This window comes from Musca domestica, unplaced genomic scaffold, assembly GCF_030504385.1.
Source record: "Musca domestica strain aabys unplaced genomic scaffold, Musca_domestica.polishedcontigs.V.1.1 29, whole genome shotgun sequence".
In the NCBI taxonomy this organism is placed as follows: domain Eukaryota; kingdom Metazoa; phylum Arthropoda; class Insecta; order Diptera; family Muscidae; genus Musca; species Musca domestica.
This window is the reverse complement of record NW_026712296.1, coordinates 9,560,091-9,582,725: the sequence shown is the minus strand read 5'-3', so window position 1 is coordinate 9,582,725 and position 22,635 is coordinate 9,560,091. Positions and strand designations below refer to the sequence as shown.

Genomic DNA, 22,635 nt, shown 5'->3' with positions numbered 1-22,635 from the left:
ATTAATGTCCTCCTGCCACATTTGTTGCAATTACCGTGAGAAAATTGGATCCGATTGATTTGCTGTAATAGACATATCAACATATATGGCAGCGAGCTCTTCCTCTGTCTACCCACTATGACGATGACATGGATGGAACGAACGAACGATCGATCGATCGATCAATTATTCTACAGATTGATCGATTTTTTATTTAAAAATTTCACAGGAAATCAAAAGCAATCCCTTGAGATTTTGTTTAAAACAACTAAATAATCACTCACATCGCCAACATTTAATTTCTTATTTTAGCACAAATAAAATGCAACATTGACCAGAAGTTGATGGACGAAGTGATCCAGATCTTGAAACACATTCATGAATTTATTCACATGACAAGGTCCGCCAGAAATAAAATGTAGAACAAAGTGTTGTTAAAGTTGTTGGTTATTCGAATGAATGCCCTACAGCAGATATGGTGAAAATAAGTTCTTTCCATCGAAAATAAAAATGTTTCCACAACTATTAAGATGTTCAGGAGACTTAGAGATTTTCAATAAAAATATTCATGTGTACAGAATAATAATAGAACTTTTAGAAATTGGAAGAACATATAAACATTTTGGATACTAACTAAATCGAATAACCCATAACGAGGTAATATAAAACAACTAAATTCTGAGCTATCAAAAGATCAGAAATAATGGGAAATACCTTATTAACCACATTTCCAAGTACTGAGTTATGGCGGCACATTCAACCCCATTATCAGGCAAAGAAAATAGCAAAACAAAAATTAAGTTTGGTAACCCTCTACCGGTTGGGATGAAAAAACTGCAAACAACTTCAGACTGCAGTCATTTCTAAGCCACTCGTCCGACAGCTGTTAAAATTATTCCAGTGACAGCTCATCATATTGTTTACAAGCGTTTTGGTGAGAATTTTCCAGAAAAAAAGTTATTCGTGATGGAATTCAAGCGTGATATTGTGATTTCTTTATGTTTGGCTGGAAAACCACAAGTGGCTATCGTTAGAGCACTCCAGCATATAAATGTGAATAAATCTTTTGTGTCTCGTAACATCGCTCGTTACCGTGATACTGGTAGCGTAGCCCGACGTCAAGGAATATTCCATTCGCCAAATATTGAAAAATGGGCTCGTAGTAAAGCCATTGAAATTCCAAAAATTGCAAGAACTTACACTGCGACGGAAGGAAAATAGACTCAAAAGAGCCACAGAGTTGCTTCGCTTGGCCGAAAATGGTGAACTGTCGAATTTGGTTTCCTCCGATGAGAAAACGTTCATTGTCCAGCAGTTGGTAAACAAACAAAATTATCGTGTTTACTTGCCAAAGAGGTCAGCCAAAAATGTGCACCTTCGGTTGGCCACCAGAACTCAAGCGCTGGTCATGGTGATGGTGTGGGCCGCCATAACAGCCGATGATCGCTTTCCGTCAGAATAAAAGCCGAATATTATAGCGAACATATTCTGGAAGATGTATTAAAGCCTAGGGCACGCAAACATTTTGGCCGCAGACCTTGGACATTCCAACAGTACTCATCACCATCGCACTCAGCACGCGCCACCCAAAAATGATTACGAAATGAGGTTTCTCGCTTCATTTCCAGCGCACAATGGCCACCAAAATATACCACTCCGTTGGACTATTGTGTTTGGAGTATTTTGGAAAGCAAGGTTATCACTAGAAAATACCAAAGTGTCGATCATCTCAAGCAAGATCTTCGCCGGAAATGGGCCAAAATACAGCAGAGCAACATTCGGGCAGCGTGTGACAGTTTCATTGGGCGTTTGAAGGCCATAATTCGTGCCAAAGGTGACTAATTCGAAGAAATCTAAAATTATACTAAAATTTGATGCTATTTCCGACATTTTTTGCTTTCATTAAAAATTAAAACAAACATGAAATTAAAAAAAAAAAAAATATATTAAAATTATGACGTTTGACTTTGTTGCAGTTTTCTATCTCATCCTATATTATGATGTACCAAGTTTGGATCAAATCGGATACTCCATTCGAGAGTTATCGTTTGCACCAGCCAGAAATACAGACAGACGGACGGACGTCCCTCGATCGACTCGTGTGCTGAAACGTATTTGGTCCAAAGAGACCTAGGGCCAAAGGCATGTTGTGGCTATATCAAATGTTTATACCCTCTGGAGCCTCATGGCTGAGGGTATAAAAATCCTGTTGCAGAAAAACCACAGATCTCCTATGAGAAGATTTAGTGATCTTACAAAAGCAGATATACTGAGTTTACAGAAGGAGACTTAGACAACTTCTATGAGCATACCTACAGGTTTCACAAAAGAGGATTGGAAAGTAATCTCCGCAAAATTCAGGAGTAGATGTACGGATCTACTATAAGAAACTCAATAGGTCTACTATGTAGAGATTATCAGATATTTCATTAGAGGATCATCACATCGACTTTAAGAAGCTCTACAGATACCTTAATGGGAAGATTAGCAGATTCTTTATAAGATGACCTATCTGTTCCCTATAAAATCTTCCATAGATTTTTTGTGTCAAAATTACAGATATTCTGTAGGAGGATCTGCAGACATTATACGGGAAGATTTACAGATTTTCTATGGGAAGATCAACAGTTTAGTTTTTTTTTTAGGAATGTGATCTCTAATGAGATGATGTGGAGATTTGCTATGAGAAGATACAAAGATTTTCTATAAAAAGATCGCAATCTTTTTGTGGGAATAAGGAAAACATTTGAATAGAAAATTCCAATCAAAAATTTATTCCATTCTAAAATCTACAGATTTTCAACAAGTTTCAGTAAAATACGATCAACCATCGACGTTGCCAGCCTGAGAGAACCAACAGTGCGATTCTCTAACTCATTTATTGAGCTATCGACAAAAATGCTTATAACTTCGGTAATTAAGGAAAATTTTCGGTAAAATAAAGTAGTAGCTAAGTCCTACCGATAGTAACTCAAAAAATGACTTACAGAATTCCACTACAGACCCACTCCAAAACCTTAAATGTTAACATTTTTTATCATTTTGTCATTTGAAAAATTTCATTTTTGGTGTATTGGGCGCCACATGGTTTGAAAATATATTCCAGGCTGAGTCGATACAAGTAATATACTAAGCTAGATATCTTTTTTGAAATCTTCATTAAACTACGAAAATACATATAACTTCAGGGTAATAAGTTATAAAACTATGCCCCTAATATTCTGGAAGATCACCTATAATTGATCTTTAGAACTTCAATGTGAAGACAACCGGATAACATATTCTATGAGATTACCAAAATATATTTCATTTAAAGATTCTCAGATTTTCTGTGAGATACTTAACAAATCTTCTATGAGAGGCTGTAAATATCTTCCATAGGGTAACCTACACATTTTCTAGGGTAATATCCACAGATCTTTCACAAGAAGTACCGTCTCACTTCGTCCCCCTGAAACATATTTCAACTTTTGTACTTTATACTGCCTGAATATGGAGTAATTGTCACCATCTGCACCGCCAGCAACCTCTACCACATCGGTAAATCATGATCAACAGGAAACATACCAAACTTGGGCATAAAAATAACTCATTTCAAGTGAAACTTTGATGGATGGATAGCAAAACTATAACACAGTCGGGTTGAAAACAAAAAAGCGTTTTTTTCGGCCTGACTAGTGAATGCTGATGAAAGCCGTCGTAAAAGTAGAAAAAAAAAATCACCTGGTCCGGTGGCAATTTGTGAAACGAATGTTAAGCAGAAAAATCTGCGGGTGGTTCTCGAGTCATGTTGCCACCAGCAACGGCCAACAGTCAAAAGCCAAACATGGTCTGTCGTCTGAAGACATTCATGCATGCATGGCATCATGCATCAATATAGACTGAGGTAGGATGATGATGATGCTGGCGGTGACGGTGGTGGTGGCATTTCTAAAAAAGTCATTCGTATTAATTTAGGAAACCTGAGAGGAATGCACTTCATTGGAGAATGCTCGCCATGGAATGACTGGCCACCGCCATACGTTTCGATTACTGATTTAATTGTTTGACTAATTGAGAGATTTTCATTTTTTCTCCAACTCGCCCACGAGGCTGGACGGGCAATTGGTTTGTTTTGTGATTTGGAACGGTGATGGCCATCATTGTCATTTCAGTTATCACGAATTGGAAAACGTTGTTTTTTGCCCAACTTCGTGTGGTGACAAACGTAATGACTTGATTTTGTTTCGTGTGTGCTCCAAATAAATGGATCCATGCAGAAGATCACACACATACACCCAGGGAGGGAATATACCTTGGCTTAGCTGGTAGCGGAGAACCGAAGCAATGAATTAAAGGTCTGTGGGATGCATTGAATTGTTTCGACTGGCTGCAAAAACGTTGTAAGCAAGTGCACAACTATCACCGAATTGTCGCCACTAACGTCGCCGCCAATCGACAATCGCATATATTTCGGGCCGGGCATGAATGCCAACCAGCCAGCCAGGCTGCCTGGCGGGCGGCATAACGGCGACAATGAACACTGAATTGATCATCATCAGCAGCATCATGATCTTGGGAGAGGACGACGTGATGTATGTATTAGTGGACCATGGGGTCTTGCGAACAGTCAATGACATGCCAGTTATAGCCACGACATTCATAAGTGCTCATGTGTGTGTGTGTGTGTGAGAGAGTCGCATCAATGCCGAATTAATTAAACGATGGTTAGTTGCTGTGGCATGATAATGCCCCAATGTTGGAAGCGCAACCTCACAAGTTGTTGAGAGTTTTTAATTTTTGTCATTGTTCTGCTGTGTTGGGCCTGTTGGAGGGTCTGGGTACTGGGCTAGATGTAGTCTAGATGCGATGCGAAAAAGTCTTTGGCTGATGTCTTGTTGGACACGACCAGGACACACAGGAGCAAGTTAACAATATTCATGTCATTTTGTATGAAAAGCATGTGTGGTGTCTGGCAGACAGCTGTAGCTCCTCGGTCATGGTGTCTCGTAATTTCTGTTCGCTTTGCTTTGGAGCTTTTTTTTTGGATTTTTCTGACAAGTTAGCCCCCAAAAATATTGTCAATTGGAATTTCATTGAATGAACTGGTCACAGTAGTGTGAAACATTGGGAGTAAAATAGAATTGGCAAAAATGGAAGGTTAAAATCAGATGTTTAAAATAGAGTTTATGGAAGTTGGAGGTACTAAATAAAATAATTTCTGAAAATATAAATAATTTCTGGTTTCAGAAAATTGATCGGGTTTTCAAAAATTGATAAACGATAACAAACGATAAAAAACGAACCTGGAGAGTTTCTAGTGTATAATTCGCATATGGTAATTTGCAATAAGTTCGAAATATATACTACTTTCCAGAGAACGGCCCTTGTAAGTCATCATCCACACCAAATATGCCTGATGAGCCGCTTAATCAACGGCGAAACGCGTCGCATAGTGGTGAGTGTGTGATAGTGTCTATCTGGCTTTCCTTTTCACTGCAAATTTCAGATTATTAAGCTTGTCTCGAAAGAGAAATCAAAGAGATAATTTTGTTTGTTTACAAACTGCTGGACAGAAAGCCAAATTCGGCAGTTCACCACTTTCGGCCACGCGAAGCAACTCTTTAGCACTTTTGAGTCTAATTTCTTTCTGTTGCGGTGTAAGTTCTTGCACTTTTTTGAATTTCAATGGCTTTACCCCGAGCTCATTTTTCAATATTTGCCGAATGGAATATTGCGATATGTTCAGCTCACGAGCCATTTTTCGGCCACTGCGACGCGGATTTCGATCACGACGCGTCTTTACTTTTCGAACCATTTTTGCTGATGTTGTTGTTTTTTCCATCCACTTCCTTGACATCGGGCTACGCAACCACGGTAACGAGCGATGGTAGGAGACACAAAAGATTTATTCACATTTAAATGCTGGAGTGCTCTAACGATAGCCACTTGTGGTTTTCCAGCCAAACCAAAAGAAATCACACTATCACGCTTGAATTCCATCACGAATAACTTTTATTCTCGAAAATTCTCAAGAAAAAGCTTTTGTACGGTTGTAAACAATATAATGAGCTGTCACTGGAATAATTTTAACAGCTGAGGGACGCGTGGCGTGGAAATAACAGCAGTCTGAAGTTGGTTGCAGTTTTTTCATCTCACCCTGTATAATTACTATTTACTTAAATTTAGTGGAGGGTATAAACGCACGATTGTTTACTGTTCTCCAAACCAAATTGTTTTGATTTCCGAATACTGTTCAATAGTTTTTGAAAAACAAAAATGCTTTTTACTATAAAAAATAAAATCAAACTGAGCAGACACAGGTCATAAGGCTTACTTCTACTTCTGCCTGTACTTCGGGGTTTCAAGTTTATTGTTCTTTTTTCAGTATCAGTTGTTCAGGCAACAAAAGATAGAACAACCGAATGAAAAGGCCAAACAATAGTGATCTTCATGGTTACATCTAGTCTAGTAGCTGGGAATAGGGGAGGTAAAATTAAGTGGCGCCAATAGAATTTGATGACAAGATTTATGCAAATATTTCGGTTTGGCTGGTCAAAAAAAAAAAAAAAAAAAAAAAAAAATGCGCTCTGACAATAGTGGGAAATTCTCTTTGCTGCAGTGGACAATTACAAAGCATGACACAACTAATCTCCTTTAAGTAAAGAAACTTCTTCTCAACGGTGGCTGGGGAAAGGACAACAAATTATGTCCAATCATCATTCGAATTAAGTTTATGGTAACAACATTAAAAATATTAAAACGGTAATTTTCTTTTATCGCAAAACATGTTCACGTTGATGCGATCAATGAATGAAAACGATTATCGGTTTTGATTAAAATAATAAATTTCAGCAGCTCAGTCGGAAGTGTATTGAGTGATTAACCCTGGCACTGCAAATGGGGTCAAAATTTACCTCCAATTTGAGGTTGGTTGGTGTTTGCGAATTTTACGTGTATTACATTTCACATTTCGTGTAAAGATAGGTTTATTTTTTGTATAGCCACCAGGTACTGCCCGATTTTAGATATTTTGCAGGTTTTGGTCATCTTTTTTCATGTGAATATGTCATCAACGTACAAAAAATAGTAATGGATCCACCTTTGTATATGACCCCGATTTAAGATATTTTGGGAGTATAAGCTATTTTTCCGATATATTGTCCTCGTTATGATATATTGTTATCATACCACGTTCGATATTTTAAAGGCTTCGACATGACCCATTACAAAATAATGTAAAAATTCTAAAATCTAGATAAAAATGAAAAAATGTTTTTTCATTTTTTTTTTTAGATTTAAGCAGCGATAATGCGCTGTTTTTATTTGTTTTGGAAATTTGTGCGAGAAGGTACGAAAAGTGTTAATTATGGTACAGTTTTTATTGGGCGAATGAATTTACAGGGTGAGATAAAAAAAACTGCAACAAAGTCAAAACCATAATTTTTACATATTTTTTTTTTTAAATTTTATTGAATGAAAACAAAAAAGGTCGGAAATAGCATCAAATTTTAGAATAAGTTTAGATTTGTTCGAATTGGTCACCTTTGACACGAATTATGGCCTTCAAACGGCCAATGAAACCGTCACACGCTGCCCGAATGATGCTTTGCGCTTGATTGAAGTGATCGACACTTTGGTATTTTTTAGTGCCAAACTTGCTTTTCCAAAATACTCCAGACGCAATAGTCCAACGGATTGGTATCCGGAGATTTTAGTATCCATTGTGCACTGGAAATGAAGCGAGCAACCTCATTTTGCAACAATTCTTGGGTGGCGCGTGCTGAGTGCGATGGTGCTGAGTCCTGTTGGAATGTCCAAGGTCTGCCGCAAAAATGTTTGCGTGCCCAAGGCTTTAAAACACCCTCCAGAATATTTTCGCGATAATATTTGGCATTTGTTCGGATGCCACGGTCGATTAATACGAGTGGAGAGCGACCATGGGCTGTTATGGCGGCCCACACCATCACCATGGCCGGCGCTTGAGATCTGTTGGCCAACCGAAGGTGCACATTTTCAGCTGACCTCTTCGGCAAGTTAACAAGATCATTTTGTTTGTTTACAAACTGCTGGACAACGAATGTCTTCTCATCGGATAAAGCCAAATTCGGCAGTTCACCACATCTGGCCAAGCGAAGCAACTCTTTAGCTCTTTAGAGTCTATTTTCTTACTGTGGCGGTGTAAGTTCTTGCTCTTTTTGGAATTCCAATGGCTTTACCCCGAGCTCATGTTTCAATATTTGCCGAATGGAATATTGCGTTTTTTCAGCCACTGCGACGCGGGTTTCGATCAAGTCGCTTCTTTATTTTTTGAACCATTTCTGCTGATGTATTTGTTTTCTTCCTTCCATTTCCCTGACGTCGGGCTACGCTACCAGTTTCACGGTAACGAGCCATGGTACGAGACACAAAAGATTTATTCACATTTAAATGCTGGAGAGCTCTAACAATAGCCACTTGTGGTTTTCCAGCCAAATATAAAGAAATCACACTATCACGCTTGAATTCCATCATGAATAACATTTTTTCTCTAAAATTCTCACCAAATGCTTGTGAACAATATAATGAGTTGTCACTGGAATAATTTTAACAGCTGTCGAACGAGTGGCTTAGAAATGATAGCAGTCTGAAGTTGGTTGCAGTTTTTTCATCTCACCCTGTATATACAAAACCTTGAAAGTCTGAAGATTTAGTACGATATATGAAGTTTTGATAGAAAAACTTTTGAGTACTAAAAAGACCTAACACGAACTCTTGGAACGAATCTAAAATTCTAAGTTGGATTTTTCGCTGAGAAAATAGTGGGCACATGCTAGTGTGATATAGAAATGGAGTTAATCTTATAAATTTTACCATAAGCGTCACTGTGGATCATTTATTGGATTTTTTTTTGGAAATTCGTGCTAGTTGTGATTGAATTAGAATTTTAATAATATATTATAAATATTTTACATTTTCCCAAACGTAGTAGCGGACAATTTTTATTTGAGTAATAAAATACCTTGTTCCCACAAAAATTCTCTGCAAACTATCGATTGAGGGTTAATATCGTTCTCACATCAAGAAGTCAGCCATCAATTATTGGTTATTGATCACGTGTTCGTAATTTCACTGAAATCCTCTTATGTGGATGAGAAATGTGTAGTTGGCTTCAAAACACACACACACTCACACGAAAAACGACAGATAATAAAGAATCGGGAGATGATTTAAGATTCGATGCAACAGAGACGTAAATACCACTAAAACTAATTTAAAAACGATTGTGAATTTGCTACACTTGATGAAGTTTTAATCATTGACAGCGCCATGCCATGCCATGAGACAGGATGATGTTGAGGCTGATGATAGGTGTTTTGCGTTCATTGAAACTTGCGTATCTGGCACACACAAACATACCCCCATTCATCGGCAGCTGCAAATTATGCTTCAAATGAGCTTTTGATGTTGATGTGAAGCTTGAACGAGGCAAGGGGATTGTGTCAACTACATTGTATCGCCCCAAAATTAAATCCCATGCCAATAAATTTGTAGCGAACATGTGTTTGAGCACGGTATTACATTTGCTTTTTACGGACATCTGTATTCTTAAGATTAGTGAATAACTTTCAAAAAAAAAAAGTGAAATTTGAAATGTGTATGGAAAATTGAAATTTGGTTATTTTGTGGGAAAGGCATCAGGCCTGTCGGTATCATTTGACCATAAGGCGGAATAAGTACCATATAAAACACATATTTTGGGACTCATTATTTAGATTCAGTTAGAATTATATAAATTGTCTTTATATGAGATATGTGATAATTTTTGAAATATATTGAAAGTGCCAGAAGGAAAGGCCGATAAATTCCATATCCACATCAAATATCTGGTTAAAAAAATAATGTAGCTATACCAAGCTTAAAAAGTATCGCTGATTTGTTTCGAAAGTTTTGAGAGATATAGGCATTGAAAATTGTGAGCCTTTGTGGAGGAGGTGCCAGAAGGGGTAGGCCGGCATATGTCATCTTTACACGAGATCTTGAAAAAATATTGGAATATGTGAAATTTGAAGAGCATCGAGTGCTAAATTCGAATTTTATGAGCCTTCTGGTTATTCAATAGTTTAACACTTTGTGGGGGAGGTACCAGAAGGAGTGGATCGATATCTACCATTATCACAAGTAGTAAAAGTATTGCAATGTGTGTAGATTGAAAAGAATCGAATGCCTCTTTCTAATTTTATGAGCGTTTTGGTTGGTCAAATATTTATTCCCGAAGAATGGGCCGATATATCCCATCTTCCCAGCATATCTTTTGTTAACAAAAATATTGAGATGTGTGAAAGTTGAAGAGAATCGGGTGTTTGTTTCGAATTTTATAAGCGTTATTTTATTAAAAAGTTTAACCTTTTGTGGGAGAGGTACCACAAGTAGTGGGTTGAAATGTAGCATCTTCACAACAGATCTTGTGTTAAGATAAATGTTGGAATGTGTGAAGTTTGAAAAGGATCGAATGTCTGTTTCTTATATTATGTGCTTTTTGGTTATTCAAAAATGTATCCCCTTTGTGGGGGAGGTATCTCAAGAAGTGGGCCAATATATCTCATCATCCCAGCAATTTTGAAGAGAATCTCAAGTTCACATCTTACTTTCTGGGAGCTATAATTATTCAAAATTTTGACCCGTTGTGGAGAAGGTACCAGAAGGAGTGGTTCGATGAGTCTCATCTTCCTAGCAGATCTTCTGTTACCAAAAATATTGAGCTGTGTGGAATTTGAAGAGAATTGGATGTTTAATTCGAATTTATTGAGAGATATAATTTTTCAACATTTTTACCCGTTGTAGGGAAGATACCAGAAAGGAGTGATCCATTGTATTCCAACTTCACAGCCGGTCGTATGTTGATAGAAATATTGAGATGTGGCGTGTTTCAAAGGAATCGGATGCTAATTTTTTTAGTTTAATGGGGAGATACCAGAAGGAGTGATGCGTTCTATCCGCTCTTCATTCCTGTTGTTGTTGAATTATTGAGATATGCGAAATTTGAAGACAATTGGACTCTTATTTCACATTTTATAAGAGTTAAAAATATAGAAAATTTACCTTTTGTGGAGAGGTATGTGTTGGAGTGGCAATTGTGTCCATTTTCGCCCCTGACCTAGTATTGATAAAAAATTGAAGAAAATTTGAATTTTATTTCATATTTTATAGGAGTTGTAATTATTCAAAAGCTTTCACCCTTTCCGCGGAAGGTACTTGACGAAGTGGGGCGATCCATTCTCGCACCTGACATAGCACTGATTTGCAAATTTTGCACAAAATCGGATGATCATTTATTGTTCTATAAGGAAAATTATTTTCTGTGAAAATGTTGACCTTTTGTCGGGAGGTACCAGAAGGAGTGAACCGATATCCATCTCCGAATTTGATCTAAGATTGATAATAATAATATTACGATGTACCATGTTTGTCTCCAATCGGATACTCCCTTTGAGAGTTATCGTGCGCACCAAACTTTCGTGCGCAAACTTTGAATATTCTGAAACGGATTTAGTCCAAAGAGACATAGGGCCTAAGACCGTTATTTTGATCAGTCGCGATTTGGCCTATCAAGTAATATACACTCTCTGTAGCCATATGACTGGCGCTATAAAAATATTCTATTTCCTTCTCCAGATTATAGCAAAAAGTACGCATTTTGAGAAATAAGAAAAATAAATATACTCGTCTTTAGTGGCAGGCCTCTACCTCTACATTTTTCAATATTTCGCCCTAATATTTTAAATTTCTTTATTTTTAACACGTTTACTATCAGATCTAACCACATAGAAATAAGAATTCGATGACGATTAAAATTGGAATTTGTAATATTTTTATATTTCTTTTTTTCTCCAAAGATTTCTCAGGGGACGGGACGGCGCATTAATATTAAACACGTTATTATGTGCGGCTGCCTAATTTTCTCTCAATTTAATGCAATAACTTTCAAATTGTCCATTAAAAATCTAATATCGCAGCCATTAGGCGAGGCACAACAAAGCTAGACAGTAATCACTAGGGGAAGTGTACGGAACCGCTTACTGTTTTCTGCAGCAACATGGCTACCTACAACTACTTTAAATCGTGTTGAATGATGAGAAATATTGAAAACGGCTTGTGATAATAACGATTAGACCTTTTTCATGGCCAAATCAAAAATTACCAATTTCTGATGATGGTTTCAGGAGGCATTTTGTCTAAATTTCTGCAATGAAAGACTGAAGTACGACAGACACAACATGTCCGTGGTCTGTAGCAGTCGCAGCAACAGCAGCGAATGTACAGCAGTTTACTTTTGTATTTTTGTTTTAATATTATTATAAAATAATCATAACAATAATAACAACATGTAGAGAAATGAATTCCAGTACGTGTCCCAGAGACCCTGTCATGCCGCGCCAGAACAATTTTCTACACTCCCGTATGATGTCCAGCCGGGTTGGAGCAGCAACAGCAGCACTATTTTGTAGCAGGAAGCTAAATTGTTGCTATTATTGCTTGTACTGTGTGGTTCACAAATTAAATTCCACATAAAAGCAATTTTACAATATGTTTTTAATGAAAATGTTCCATGCATTATGACCGAGCGAGCACAGCACATCCTTGGCGGCTAAGAAGTTGGTGTCTGACATCGAAGAAGAAAAGACAGACAATTTATTTTTAAATCGAAATCTATTAACTTCCGGACAATGTCCAGCATTGTTCAGCAACAACAAGAACATAATGGAGCGGCAAATGGTAGACGTTGATGCATTCGGCAGACATTTAAGTGGAGTACGTGACAACGATGCGAAAAATAATCGCAAGTATTTAGTTTGCTTCAATCAACATTCAGTCAGTGAATCCGTATTATTTTGTCTGAAAACCAATCCACTTTTTCTTATTTTGAAATATTTGTTTTTACAACTTATTTTCATTGACAGGAGGTGCAGTGTGGACATTACATGCTATTACGAAAGCATTGCATATTATAATTGCTAATTCTAGGGGTGGGGATTAATTTGAGAGTTGCTGAAGTCAAATAGTGAAACAAAACATTAAATTCGGCAGGGCCGTGTCTGCAACCAACTTCAGACTGCTGTCATTGCTCGTCCGATAGCTGTTAAAATTATTCCAGTGACAGCTCATTATATTGTTTACAAGCGTACAAAAGCATGTTGGTGAGAATTTTCCAGAAAAAAAATAGCCTGACGTCAAGGTAGTGGACGGAAGAAAACAGCAACATCAGCAGAAATGGTTCGAAAATCATAATATTCCATTCGGCAAATATTGAAAAAACGAGCTCGGGGCAAAGCCATTGAAATTCCAAAAAGTGCAAGAACTTACACCGCAACAGAAAAAAAAAATAGACTCAAAAGAGCTAAAGAGTTGCTTCGCTTGGCCGAAAGTGGTGAACTGCCGAATTTGGTTTTCTCCGATGAGAAAAAAATCGTTGTCCAGTAGTTTGTAAACAAACAAAATGATCGTGTTTACTTGCCAAAGAGGCCAGCTGAAAATGTGCACCTTCGGTTGGCCACCAGAACTCAAGTGCCGCTCATGGTGATGGTGTGGGCCGCCATAACAGCCGATGGTCGCTCTCCGCTCGTATTAATAGACCGTGGCATCAGAATAAATGCCGAATATAAATGCCGAAAATATTCTATTAAAGCCTTGGGCACGCAAACATTTTGGCCGCAGACCTTGGACATTCCAACAGGACTCAGCACCATCGCACTCACCACGCGCCACCCAAGAATGGTTACAAAATGAGGGTCCACGCTTCATTTCCAGCGGACAATGGCCACCAAAATCTCCGGATATCAATCTGTTGGTATGGAGTATTTTGGAAAGCCAGGTTGGCACTAAAAAATACCAAAGTGTCGATCACCTCAAGCAAGCGCTTCGCCGGGAATGGGCCAAAATACAGCAGAGCAACATTCGGACAGCGTGTGACGGTCTCATTGGCCGTTTGAAGGCCATAATTCGTGCCAAAGGTGACCAATTCGAACAAATCTAAACTTATTCTAAATTTTGATGCTGTTTCCGACATTTTTTGCTTTCATTAAATAAAATTAAAAAAAAATGTAAAAATTATGGCGTTTGACCTTGTTGCAGTTGTTTTATCTAACCCTGTATTGAGTTTTGAACTACCCACTAAACAGAGGAAATCTTGAAATTTCAGAGCACCGATTCTGAACTATATTAAATTGAATGCATTTCTAGATTATGACAAATGCATTAAATTGCACTTCGATAATTACCTCTGTGGACAACTGAAACTACAAGAGAAATGGTTTTGAACGTTATGAAAAAATGTGGGTAATTTAAACCAGAGTTAGTAATGAGTAATACAACACGTATTAGAGATCTGGATTTTTTCTCAAGAAATTGGACATTCAATCTCAATTGATTCTTACCACAAGATGAGCGTATTGTACTCCACAGTCTACTCTAACATATTTTTTACATAATTATGTATGTGAATATATGTTGATGTTGAGACAGGTATATTTTAGATATTCCGGCCCACCAATTCACAGTGATTCAACTTTCGACTGCCCTGACCTAATTTTTACCAATCATTTATAAAACACCAACGGATAATAAATAACCGATAATAAACCTATTGAAACCAAGGTAGTCAAAATCAAGTTACAGTCCGTTTATATATATATATATATATATATATATATATATATATATATATATATATATATATATATATATATATAAATATATATAAATAAATAAATATATATATATATATATATATATATATATATATATATATATATATATATATATATATATATATATATATATATCGATTGTGTTAAGATTATTAAAAATGTTGACCCTTTTGTGGAAGGTATAGAAGGAATGGACCAGTATCGTCCATTCCCATACATCGAACATATGTCTGGTACAAAAATTACGACATACCAGGTTTGGGCAATGACAATTACTGCTTAAATGTGTAATAGATATGTGTGTAATTTGGTTTGGGGAAAGTACGATAAAGAGTTGAACCGATATAAACATTTTCACTCTTCATCATTGAAATGTACAAAATTTAAAGAAATTCGGAAAATTATTTATTTTTTTTTTGAAAATATTTTTTTTTAATCAAAACATTTACTCGTTGCCTGCCGGAAGGTACTAGAAGGAATGGACCGACACATCCTATATGTATAATAATACTATTATCATTATTATATATAAATATAGAAGTGGCCATCGGCGAATCTCTTGATCTAAGCTCGACAGAAATACTAAGATGTACCAATTTTAGACAAAATGGAATTAGAAACCATACGCATTGAATGCGCTTCAAGTGGACCAGAACTCCCAAAAATACCGTTAAACTGTGCGTGAGTTACCAGATATAGACCACCTAAGTATTCCATTTTCATAATGCATCGAATACTGATAAAAACATTGGAATGACCAAAATTACAAGAAAAGTCGTACATTTATATCAGATTTTATGCAGTATCATGAATTCCATATTCATCTCAGGTTTCTGCTTGAGAGAAATATTTAGGTATAGCAAGTTATAAAGAATCGCTGAATTTTTTCGCAAGTTATGAGATATATAGAAAATTGTGACCCTTTGTGGGTGAGGTATCAGAAGGGGTTCTGTGTAAGCAAAAATGTGTGTATGTGTGAAATTTGAAGAGAGTTGGATACTTATTTCACTTTCTTTAAACGTTTTGTCTTCCAAAATGAACGCCCTGAGGAGGAGGTACCAGAAGAAATGGCCCGATCTCTTCCATTTTTATAAAAGGTTTTATATTGATAGGAATATTGATATGTACCAAGTGTGAATGGATTTGAATGTTTATTTTGCGTTTTATGAGCTTCATGGATGTTCAAAATTTGGACCCTTTGGGGGCAGGTACCAAAAGGAGTTCGCCGATACATATATCCCATCTTCACAGCAGATCTTGTGTTAGTAAATAATGGGATGTGTGGAAGGGAACTGGATGCTTACTTCGGATTTTATAATCGTTATGGTTATTCAAAACGTTGACCCTTTGTTGGGGAGGTATCAGAAGGAATGGTCCAATCTCTACCGTTATTATTACAGCTCCTGTGTTAATAGAAATATTAAGATGTGCCAAGTCTAAATGGAATCGGATGTTAATTTCGCGTTTTATGCGCTTCCTGGACATTCAAAATTTTGACCCTAGGTACCAGAAGGGCTTCGCAGATATATCCCATCGTCACAGCAAATCTTGTGTGAGTAGTGGTAGTGGGATGTGTAAAATATGAAGGGAACATGATGTTTATTTTGAATTTTATAATCGTTTTAGTTTTTTTAAATTTTGACCCTTTGTGGGGGAGGTACAAGCAGGTGTGGACCGATCCCACATATCTTTATTGTGGTCCACATATCTTGTGTGGACACAAATATTGAGATGTGCCAAGTTTAAATGGAATCAGATGTTAATTTCGTGTTTTATGAGCTCCATGAATATTTAAAAAATTGATCCTTTGTAGGGGACGTACAAGAAGGAGTGGAGTATATATTCCATCTTTACACCAGATTTAGGGTCAATGAAAATATTGTGATGTGAAAATATTGTGATGCAATTTGACAATCGGACCTTACATCACATTTTATAAGAGTTATACATATTCAATATCTTGACCCATTGTGTGGGGAGGTACTTAATGGTGTGGACCGATATTGTCCATTTTAGCACTAGATGTGATACTGTCAAAGTCTACTAAACAAAAGATTAGTTCTAACGGGAAAGCAAGGAATGCAAACTGTCAACTTATTTCTATCGCCGGAATCTTTACTTATTCTTTACGCTGTCTAGTATTCACTGGAATGTATTAAAAAAACACACAGCTTTTTGAAAAATATAAACAATATTTGCACATATCTTTTTTTTGCTAACTGAAATGTTTTTAAGTAATTACCTTTAATTAACACAAGCAAATTCCCATCATTGCGGCATAGCTTAGGAAAAATGCAGTCAATAATTTCCTTACTGATGGCCAAGTGCCATAACATGACAGTTAAGAAGATATCCCAGTCACTTTACGATGAGTAATTTGCATTTGGTCGAAGCTACGAATTTGCGGTTCCTTCATTATTAAAGTTTTGTGGCCCACCAATAAAATTTACGACAAAACTTTTATGATGACCGCTCATAAATGCTAAACGAGAGCGAGCGTCTTGATGCTGATCCATGCATACGAGATGTTAAGCCATGGAAGCTTGTTACCACCAAGATCTGAGTTCGTGGTTACGAAAAGTTGTTTTTGTTTTTCGTTTTGTATTTTTTAATGCTGGTGGCGCTTAGCCCGGCTATCGCAAAATAAAACAATCAGCCATGCAGCAGTTAGACAGACAATAGTTTTGACTAAAAACAACAACCTGTTGCCGAAGTCGTGCCTCGGTGGCATGTGGAGCAAGGCTAGAAGCACGAAAAATGCGTTAAGCATTGTCTGGTCCCTGGTCGCAGTTTAATGTTTTTGGCCAAAACGCTGGCAGCGAACAGCGAGAAAAACTGTTGTTGCACTAACCTTTTGGACGCTGGACGAAGACTAAAACTAAGGTTGCACTGGCGTATGAATTGCGGCCCGAAACTATACGACTGTCGTAAAGGGAATGAGTTAAATAACAAACAAATAAACATTTAAAATGATTAATTTAAGCGATTTTATGATACCTTTTCATTGCTGCGTTGATTTATTATCGCCATCATTGTTTTTATAGCTGACCTACAGTTTTTACCAACTTAGAACGGAGTTGTATTTTTTGCATTGTGCATTGTTTGACCGGGTGGTGGGCCATTTGCTTCCATTCATTTGCATATGCACAGAGTGTAGGGCGTTTTTATTAACCCCAAGAAGAAATAACCAACAAGTTCGGCCATAAATATGTACAGTGGTCTGTTAAACTGATTTAATGGGTCACGTATTTACCCAAAACAAAATGTTACCAATTTTAGTGCCGCTTAGTGCACTTCTTACACTTAGTATAAATTAGAAAGCAAAGCCACCTCGTTGTATCAACTCTGAGTTCCTAGACCAGATTTCAAATGGCAGCAAATTTCCAGCTCTGTCCCTTCTCAAAATACAAAATTTAATACTATTTAGTACTTTGCGTATTTCTTTAGTACACATTTCCAAAACCACCTTCACATCTCAATTGTAGCTTTTAGATAAAGAGATCGATTGCATATGCATACTATAATGTGTACAAAAAGTACTAACTGCTACTAAATGTAGTATTAAAGTCGGAAAAGATCTAGAATTGTGTATTTCGTTATTAAGATCACTGTGAAATACAGGGTGAGATAAAAAAATGCAACAAAGTCAAACGCCATAATTCTTACATTTTTTTAATTTAATTGAAAAAAAAAAAAACAAAAAAATTCGGAAATAGCATCAACTTTTAGAAAAGTTTAGATTTGTTCGAGTTGGTCACCTTTGGCACGAATTATGGCCTTCAAACGGTCAATGAAACCGTCACACGCTGCCGAATGTTGCTCTGCGGTATTTTGGCCCATTCCCGTCGAAGTGCATCCGAATAAATACCGAATATTATCGCGAAAATATTCTCGAGGGTGAATTTAAGCCTTGGGCACGCAGATCTTGGACATTCCGCAGATCTTGGACATTCCAACAGGACTCAATACCATCGCACTCAGTACGCGTCATCCAAGAATGGTTACAAAATAAGGTTCCTCGCTTCATTTCCAGCGCACAATGGCCACCAAAATCTCCGGATACCAATCCGTTAGACTATTGTGTCTGGAGTACTTTTGGAAAGCAAGGTTGGCACTAAAAAATACCAAAGTGTCATTCGCCTCAACCAAGCGCTTCGCCGGGGATTGGCCAGAATACCGCAGAGCAACATTCGGGCAGCGTGTGTTTCATTGGCCGTCTGAAGGCCAATACAATACATAATTCGTGCCAAAGGTGACCAATTCGAACAAATCTAAACTCATTCCAAAAATTTGATGCTATTTCCGACACTTTTTGAATCATTCAATAAAATTAAAGTTTTTTATCTCACCCTGTAAATGTTCAATTTTCTTGTAATTTTGCCCATACTTTGGGCGCCCATACTTTTCTAAAAATTGTCACGTAGGTCATATAAAGTGAAGGAAGTAGCCAAAATAGTCCAAACCCGGCACGTCGGCAATATTTATATCATATTTATTTAGGTCTGCCACGAAATGGAGAATAGTGGGTCAACAATTTCAACTATCATAACAGAAGTCAAAATATATTCGAACATTGGCTAAGGGTATGCATCTGTCGGCAAAACCGACTGATACTTTTTTAACTTGTTTCCACAACTTGAGGTTCCTCCACAATGAGCCAAGTACCGTTTCTCAGCGCAATTACGGTTGGAGCTAGCCGTCTAAAGTTGCCTACTTGAATAAAAGAAATTTTCGTGGAGAAGAAGATGAGGACGGAGACAAGTGTTAGCCCACATCATGACGCTGGAGGTAGACCGGCGTCCAACGCTAGTTATTGGGTGGTTTATGATGTGTCCCTACTTGTAAGATAATGGCTTTTAAGATACGTACGTGGCTCAGGTTTAGTTTTGTAAAAAAAAAAAATAAAACACGCACAAAACCAAAAAAACTACAAACTCGTAAATGTCGCTGAAATTACCTCATATATGCGACTGAGGTTGTTAGCGTTTGCGGTAAGTTTTTTTTACTCTTTTTTTGCCAACCAAACAACGAGGACAAAATGTTATGAAAAAAGAAGTCAAATACAAACCGCTTTTACACAAGCCATAACAATCAACCATTTAAGGTTATAATCTCTGAGACAAAGCTAAGCAGCAGCAGCAGCAGGCTGGCTAGCTGTTTTGGCAGTGTGTCCACAAGAGAAAAACTATATTCCCGGTTGGCAGGTTGCTGTTGAATTTGGCAAGTGCGCGCCCGCCATACGTGGACCATAAAAACGACCTGACTAACTGGGCACTAAACAAAAACAACACAAAAACGGAGGAGCAAAACATGGCCCAATATCTGGTATACAGCGATAAGGAATTTTGTCATGACCAAAATATCAAATAATTGCCAATTTGTTAAATTATGCATTATCGGCGGTATTTTGTTTATTTCAGTCGTAAAAACGAAGCAATCGCCAAGCTAGCCGGTCGGCCAACCAAACAGATGAACTTCAGAAACAACAAAATGCAGCAGCTGCAGCTAGACTTTTGTCCCTGTTGACCGTTTTGGATTACTTTTCCTTGGCGCTTTGTTGACTCAGCCAGCCAGTCAGTCAGTCGTGCCTCATGACCCGAGCGAATGAAAAAAGGCAACGCCAGACCTTAACTCCACCAAAATAACTAAACGATTGCCTTTCATGTGTCTCTCCAAGCGCACATCCTCCCATTCATCCGCATCCAATTGAGCAGTTTTCGTGGGTTCTTTTTCTCTCAGAGCTTCCATTGCTGCTGCTGTTGTTGTCTTTCGTTTTTGTCATTCATTTTCAATTAAATCACGACCGAAATTAAAGGAAATAATTACTTTTTTCACTTTTTGTTCTTCAAGAGACGTTTGGCGCGTCAGTCGCTCGTCGTCTTCGTGGCGTTCACGGCAGCAGTGAGCGAACTCATACACAATTGAAACGTCGTTTTCGTTACTCCACAAAACCAAAACCCCCCGCATTAATAAAACTCACGATTTGTCGTCGTTTTAATCCTCGCTCGCAGTTGCATTTCATTTCGATTTTTTGGCGGCGGTGGAGTCTTGTCTATCAATTAAACGTGATTTGCAGAAAAAAGCGAAATAAAGACGAGCGTATCTGGAATGTTGTTGTTGTAGCGAAAAAAAAAATCAAACGTGGCGTCTCAATAGAGACAAAAGAGAATTCCACAAAGATCGTTGTATTGGGAAGTTACATTATCGATCCTGCACCACCACTGCCACCACCAAACTACCAGCCAATGGCTTTGACAAATTGTTGTCAGGACTTGAATATAGTGGGTGATCACGACAACGAGAGACAGCTTCTATGTTTAAATTAGGAAAGAGGATTTTCTCATACTCTGGCATTGTAAACAAATTCCGAACTCGACAAAAACAATCATTGACATCTACTAAACAGTCAAAAGGCGGAGGCGATTAAGAAGCGGGTTTTCTGTAAAATACAAATATTCGAAATAATATTTCTAAAAAAAGGATTTCCATTAAAATAATTTATGAAGGTGTTTATAAATGAAAAACCTTCTGTGTGAGAAATACCTCCTATCAAGAGAAGATTTCGAAACATAACAGAGAATATGTGTATGTTTGGCTTTCGAGGCGAGCTTAATGATCTGAAATTTTTGAAACTATGCGACGTGTTGCACCGATTGTTAAGCTTCTCACCAGGGATATTTTGTGCTTACAAGGGTCGTTCTCTGGCCGTTCTAGAGAATATTTTGAAGAAAATAAACGAAAAGTTTTCAATTTATAAGATATTATCCAAATAAAAGATTCGCGGAAGTTCTTCGGCCATTAGAAGACCGTTGGAATGGAGTTCTACCCTTAGACGGCCTGTGGAAGATATTCCGCCTATAGATGTCCTGCAGAAGGTATTCTTATCATATATTAGATCTACACAAGACATGCCAAAGGTTCTTATATTTATTGAAATAAGGCCGCAATTCTAGCTTAGGACATGTTCGAAAGGGTTTCTCTTTGTTAAAGACAAGCAAAAAAGTGCCATTTTCAGAAGTGGAGGTGTGGGATTAGCTTCCCTGTTACACTATTCCGTTCAATAGAGGACTATCTCGCTTGAGCTAGTATCTAGTTTTGAACTGCCGAGCTAGAGGTGCTTGTGTATATTCCGCCGATTTAAAGCTTTGAATCACGGTATTTGCCGGATATTAGACCGCTCTCGGTAGGCAATAATCCACTGGCACTGGGGGATTTTAATGACCACCATGGGTTGTGGCATTCCATCCTAGGTAATGATCAGATACTCGTCTTTCATGGTAATTTTAATTCATTGGTTCCTAACAAGCCTTCCTCAATTATCCCTATTGCATTGTGTAGGGCGGACTCAAAAACTTCACTTGAGCAAAAACTAGTCTTAATCTTTCATGGTCCAATAATTATAGCCTCAGCGATACATATGGCTACAGAGGCTGTATATAATTTGATACGATTAAAACGTACCTCATCGAAATAAAGGTTTTGGACCCTAGGTTTCTTTGGACAAATCCCGTTTTAGGACATTTAGAGTTCATTTAGGGTTGTCGGTCCGTCCGTCTGTCTATCTTGCTGATGCGCACGATAACTCTCGAAGGGAGCATCCGATTTGGTCTGAACTTGGTACATCGTATTATTATTATCAAACTAAGATAGAGTTTGGTGATCGGCAACATCAGTTCACTACTTCTGATACCTCCCCCCAAAATATCAATATTTCCATAGAAAATAATTTTTTTTTTTGCAAATTATAATATTTGTATCTGTTCGGGGCCAGGTGCGAAAACATCGGCCCACTGCTCTAGCACCTCTCTCACAAAGGTTCAAATTTTTTAATAATTTCAACGCTTATAAAATGTGAAATTAATGACCAATTGTTTTGAAATTTCGCATATCCCAATATTTCTAACAACTCTAGGTCTCATATGAAGATGAGATAGGTTACACAACTCATTTTAGTGCCTCCACCCCGCAAAGGGCTTAGAAAACGCGTAAT

At 37.5% G+C, this 22,635-nt stretch overlaps 2 protein-coding genes across 3 annotated transcripts in view; both read right to left on the bottom strand.

Annotated features, from left to right (window-relative positions):
- Positions 1-22,635, bottom strand: part of LOC101888881 (uncharacterized) — a 165,097-nt gene that overhangs the window by 311 nt on the left and 142,151 nt on the right. The gene's annotated exons all lie outside the window — the stretch shown is intronic.
- Positions 1-22,635, bottom strand: part of LOC131803303 (uncharacterized) — a 201,423-nt gene that overhangs the window by 76,918 nt on the left and 101,870 nt on the right. The window lies entirely within an intron of this gene.